The following is a 6,470-nucleotide window of genomic DNA, read 5'->3' as shown; positions in this document are numbered from 1 at the left end:
GTTATACAAAAAAGATTCATGGGGAGTCGGGCAGTAGCGCAGCGGGTTAAGCGCACATGGTGCAAAGCACAAGGACCAGCGGAAGGACCCCGGTTCAAGCCCCGGGCTCCCCAACTGCAGGGGAGTCGCTTCACAAGCGGTGAAGCAGATCTGCAGGTGTCTTTCTCTCTCCCCCTCTCTGTTTTCCCCTTCTCTCTCCATTTCTCTCTGTCCTATCCAACAGTGATGACATCAATAACTACAACAATAAAACAACAAGGGCAGCAAAAGGGAATAACTAAATATTTAAATAAGAAATTAAAAAAAAGATTCATGACTGAGGTGTCAGAGGTCCCAGGTTCAGTCCCCAGCACCCCCATAAGCCAGAGGTGAGTAGTGCTCTGGTAATAAATAAATAAATAAATAAATAAATTTACTTACTTCAAATGCAAAAGAAAGCCCATAGTAAACCAAAGGAAGCACAAGGAATAAAATAATGATTAAAACAAAAATCTGTGAGGACAATAACAAACCAACCAACCACCACCACCACCAACAACAACAACAACAAAAACCCACTGTAAATGTGAGAACATAAATCTCCTTTCTTATGCTAACCTTCGAAAACAGCAGACTAATCTGAAGATGACAATCAGGAAATAAAGAGGAAAATAGCCCATAACGAAATAAATGGCAAGGGAGACATGACAAATGAGTCAGGCAGAAATGTAAGATAGCTGACTATTTTGAAGATGGTTTAGCAATGAATTAAAAACTGTACATGAAATAGGCACGCTCCATGCCCAGTGATTCAGAGAAGGTTTCTAGAAAACTTCACTGAGGGAGTCAGGCGCTACCGCAATGGCTTAAGTGCAGGCGGTGGACCAGCGCACAAGGATCCCGGTTCTGAGCTCCCGGTTCCCCACCTGCAGGGGAGTCACTTCACTGGCCGTGAAGCAGGTCTGCAGGTGTCTATCTTTCTCTCCCCCTCTCTGTCTTCCCCTCCTCTCTCCATTTCTCTCTGCCCTGATCCAACAACGACGACATCAATATCAACAACAATAACTACAACAGTAAAACAACAAAAGGGAATAAATAAATAAATATTAAAAAAAAGCAAACTTCACCGAGCACGTGGTCTCGGTTTGCTATGCATGACACACAATCACTATACGTGAAGGAGAAGTTGCAATGTTTCCCCAAAGAAAACATGACATTGATTTCTTAGTAGTGCAGGCACTACATTGACTTAATAAGACACTACCAAAAACATTTCTAGACCAATGTCAGCAGTGCAAAGTGATGCAAAAATAAATCAAATGTAATGAACAGCATCTAGTGCTGCTAATTAGAAAACTGTGACACAGTGACCTAGTGAACTGACTTGAGCAATCTGAGGTTAGCTTAATATTTGTGAGTCCTTTAATGCCACAAAGCTAAATAGCATGTCTAAAGAAAATGAGATGGTTGTCTCCACAGATGTCAGAAAAGCTTTTAACAAAAATTGAGCATCACCAATCCTAAAAAAAAAAAAAAAAGAAAAGAAAAGCTTTTAACAAAAATTGAGCATCACCAATCCTAAAAAAAAAAAAAAAAACCGAAAGGAAAGGAAAGAAACTCCAGTGAATAGTAATTGCTAGGAGCTTTATTTAACCTGATAAAAAGAAAAAATATATATATTCTACTCATGGGATATCATCTCCTTTTAAAGGAAAACACTAGAGGCATTTAGTAATATCAGAGAGAAACTAGTAGGGAATCTGGGTGAAGTTATTTGGGAATTCTTTTGCTAACCTCATAAATTTTCTTTAAATTTGAAATTAGGGCAACATAAAATGTCAAAACTATGGAGAATAAGCTTATGAATACCTATTTTCTTTATCAGTATCCAGACTTCATCTAGTTATCTATCCCATATTTATATATCCGTTCTTTATTACAAATGCACTTTTATTTAATGGAGTTATACGATAAAAAATACCTCTCCTGAGACAGGATGGGAGTATGGATCAACCTGTCAATGCCCATGTTCAGCAAGGAAGCAATTATAGAAGCCAAACCTTCAACCTTCTGCATCCCACAATGATCTTGGGTCCATACTTCCAGAGGGTTAAAAAGTAGGAAAGCTATCAGGGGAGGGGTTGGTATACGGAGGTCTGGTGGTGGGAATTGTGCGAAGCTGTACCCCTCTTATCTTATGGTTTTGTCAATGTTTTCTTTTTATTAATAAAAAATAATAAAAAATACCTCTCCTGTCACCAGTTTCTATCCCCTAGTAAAAGAAGGGAAAGGGTAGGGACTCTGGGAAAATTTCCAAAAGGCAGCAGGCTTAAAGAACATACCCACAGGACTTTTGCCCTTCTAATATCTTTCTTTTGGGAAATGGTAGCTACATTGGATCCACAAAGAGGAAAAGTCTCAGACTGAAGATAAAGAAACACATGTAGATGAAGCTTGAATTAGAAGTCAGTGAGTCACTGTAGTTGCCTCTGAGGGCCACCATTTTGGGGTGTTTTGCATAATGGAAACTATCCTTTTTCGTAGGCCATGGTTGGATGGGTTTACTGTTTATGGCAGCTGCATTCATTTAAGTGTGTGTGTGTGTGTGTGTGTGTGTGTGTGTTTCCACATTGCTATCATAAGGACTTTAAATGTCACAGGATTCTTCAGAAAATTAAAATGGTTGATAAATAACACTCAAAACCCGAAGATTCAGGATTAAATCCCAGTTGCCTTTCAAAATAAAGGTTTGAAAACATTTGGACTGTTTTGAAAACCACTCCAACGCTTTGGGAAAAAAAATGAGCATATTGCAATAAGCTTAGGCAATACTTTTATGCCCTGTTTTCTTATCAGTTCAACAGTATTTGCTAAGAAATTGCCAAGTTAAAAGTACTGGAAAATAGAAATGTGATGCAATAGTTCACAAGGATCTCTTAATACTGTTAGGAAGTAAGAAGAAATCTTAGGAAATACAACCCACTTGTGACAGGAAGCATCAATATGTTTTGCAGAGGCTAGATGTCCTCTACAAAACAGATCCTGGGCTGAGTAGAGGAGCCTTTCTGCAGGAGGAAGGAGTTGAGTCTTGGCAAAAGGTTAAAACTTGTATTATTGTATGGGGAATCAGTGGGAAGGCATTTTTGGCAAAACCAATGGTATTTATTGGTGGGTGGGAGTTAGAAGAATGTGACATTTCGGGACAATAAAGCAGCCAATTCTTTTGAGATAAAACATTTTTGACATTAATAGTTCTTCAGCAGGAGTGCAGTGTAACTGAAGCCGAATTTCTGAAATAATTATTTAATAGGTAGGATGAAATAGAGGAATCTTAGAATCAAGCAGGATGGTAACTTTAGTCATCTTGATGATCACAGGTAGAGGAGTTCAGGATGGGAAAGAATTATTTCTATAAGGAAATTAGATGCTCAAGTACCTTTTCAGATTTAGAGGATGAAGCCTAAACTATGCCAAAGTTTTATATGTAATTGCTTATTTAAAAGGTCAACAGACATATGACCAAATTCCTTTTGTCATTGTCAGAAAAACGCAAATAAAGACAACAGTGAGATAACACTTAATATCTGTGAGAATGTCATATGTTAGAAAGGACAGTCATGGGTTGGGGAGATAGTATAATGCTTTTGCAAATGACTTTCACGCTTGAGAATCCTGTAGTCCCAGATTCAATTCACAGCACCACCTTAAGCCAGAACTGAGCAGTGCTCTGATCTATCTCTCTGTGTCTTTCTTCCTGTATCTCTCTCGCTAAAAAAAAGAAAAAAATATATATATATGAAAAAAGGCAGTGCTCTGGTCTATCTCTCTGTATCTCTCTTGCTAAAAATAAATTATATTTAAAAAGAAAATACAGTAAAAACAAATGCTGGTGTAGATGTGGAGAAAAAAAGGACTATTGTACACTATTGGTGAGAGATACAAATTGGTTCAACCCTGTAGCAAACAGTCTGGAGACTTCTCAGAACACTAGAAGTGGACTTACCCTCTATGACCCAGGAATTTCTCTTTGGAGGATATACCCAAAGGAAATACAGACACACACCTATTCAAAGGGATCTGTATACACCTATGTTCATGTAGCACACTTAAAAAATTTTATTAGTGATTTACTATTGATTTACAGTTATGAGATAATAGTGGTGCAATTCCTTACTGTTCCTCCACCCTCCATTGGAAACTGCAGTTGTTCTCTCAAGGCAACAGACATAAGTTTACTATTATTTCTATAACTATCTATATTTATAGACATTTGCCCATTTTTTCCCTGGTTCTACTTTCTTTACCTTCCTAAGTCACACCTACACCTATTAATACTTCTGAACGTCCTTCATTTTTTCCCCTCTTCTTTCTCTGGGTCAGGATGGAATTGGGTTTCAGAGACCCCTGGCCATCTTCTCCCAATCATTTTTCTTCCTCTGGGAGTGTAAAACAAAAATCTTTATGGGGAACAGAAGGTAGAAGTTCTGGCTTTTGTAATTGCTTCTTCATTGGACATGGATGTTTACAGGTTGATCCATACCCCCCCAGTGCATTTCTATATTTCCCGAGTGGGATAGACTTCTGGAAAGGTGAGGTTCTGGGGCATATTAGTGAAGTCATCTGCCCAGGGAAGTCAGGATGGAATCATAGTAGCCCTTCCAACTTGGTGGCTGAAAGGCAGTAAGATATAAAGCAGGAGAAAATGTTTAATAAACAGAAAACAAAAAGTAGGAATAGAGCAGATGAGAATAGGGATTTTAAGATGGATAGAAGCGAGGATGTCTATTTTAGGTACGTTCCTAGGGGTCCATGACTTATTTATTTCTAAAACAATGAATAATTGGGCTGGGGAGACAGCATAATGGTTTTGTAGAAAGATCTGTATTCAGAGGCACTGACATCTCAGTTTCAATCCCCAGCACCACCTTCAGCCACAGCTGTGCAGTACTCTGATCTCTTTCTCTGTGTGTCCTTCTTTCTTTGAAAAATAATAAATAAAATGTTTACTGAAGAGCTCATTAATCGTTAACAGATATTATAAAAGGCCAGTGACTGAAGCAACGAAGAGACAAACAGAATATTCAGAAAAGATAGGTAAGCAGACTTGTGATGGCAACACTAATATGTGACAGAGCAGTGCAGGAACAGTAGCTGTTACTGTCACATGGCGTGTAGACAGCTGGGCAGAGTCCCACACTGTAGCTCCAACTAGACATAAAATGAGTGGGATTTAACTCCACATCGTCTACCAGAATATACTGCAGCACAAACAAAAATGTAACTAGAGAAGTAAAAGAAAAAAATTAAAAGGTTCTTACAAATTGCGATGTTATTATTATTATTTTTTTGCCTCCAGGGTTATTGCTGGGGTTTAGTGCCTGTGCTATGAATCCACTGCTCCTGGAGGCTATTTTTTCCCTTTTGTTGCCCTTGTTGTTTATCATTATTGTCGTTATTGTTGTTGTCATTGCTGTCGTTGTTGTTGGATAGGACAGAAAAAATCAGAGAGGAGGGGGAAGACAAAGAAAGCAAAGGATAGACACCTGTGGATCTGCCTCACTGCTTGTGAAATGATCCCTCCCCAGCCCCCGCAAGTAGGGAGCCCAGGGCTTGAACTGGGATCCTTTCACGGGTCCTTGCACTTTACACCATGTGTGCTCAACCCACTGCATTACTGCCTGACCCCCCTTATTTAATTTTTAATTGGTTTCTATTTTGTCTATTTATTATATTTGATTGAACAGAGAGACATTGAGAGGGAACTGGGAGCTAGGGAGAGAGGGACATCTGCAGCACTGCTTCACCACTCTTGAAGCTTCTTCCCCCGAGCAGGTGGGGACTGGGAGCTTGAACCTGGGTCCTTTGCAAAGTAGCATGTATGTTCAGCTATATGTGCCATTACTTGGGCCCAACACAAGTCCTACATTAGCAGTCTTTCTTAAAAAATATGGTCAAGCACCTGTCAACACCCATGTTCAGCAGGGAAGCAATGACAGAAGCCAGACCCTCCACCTTCTGTATCCCACAATGAGCTTGCATCCATACTCTCAGAGGGTTAAAGAATAGGAAAATTATCAGGGGAGGGGATGGGATACGGAGTTGTGGTGGTGGGAATTGTGTGGAGTTGTACCCCTCTTATCCTGTGGTTTAGTCAATGTGTTTTTATAAATAAAAATTAAATTAAAAAATATATGGTCAAGCATAGTCACCATCTTGTTCTCGTATTGTCATACTTCCCTGATAGCACGCAATACCAATTCCAGTGATGCCACCAGATTCCTCCACTTGTCACTACAGGTCACTTTACAGTGGTTTTGTAAGAATTGTGACTCAAATAGGACCTGCACAGTAATTTTCTGGGTTTATTATATTATATTTTATTTATTTTAATTTTTCATTATCTTTATTTGTTTATGGGATAGAGACAGCCAGAAATTGAGAGGAGGGGGAAAGGAAGAGAGGGAGAGACACAGATAGATACTCATAGCCCT

The sequence above is a fragment of the Erinaceus europaeus genome, chromosome 2 (assembly GCF_950295315.1).
Source record: "Erinaceus europaeus chromosome 2, mEriEur2.1, whole genome shotgun sequence".
In the NCBI taxonomy this organism is placed as follows: domain Eukaryota; kingdom Metazoa; phylum Chordata; class Mammalia; order Eulipotyphla; family Erinaceidae; genus Erinaceus; species Erinaceus europaeus.
The sequence above is the reverse complement of the archived record's forward strand: the minus strand, read 5'-3'. Positions refer to the sequence as shown.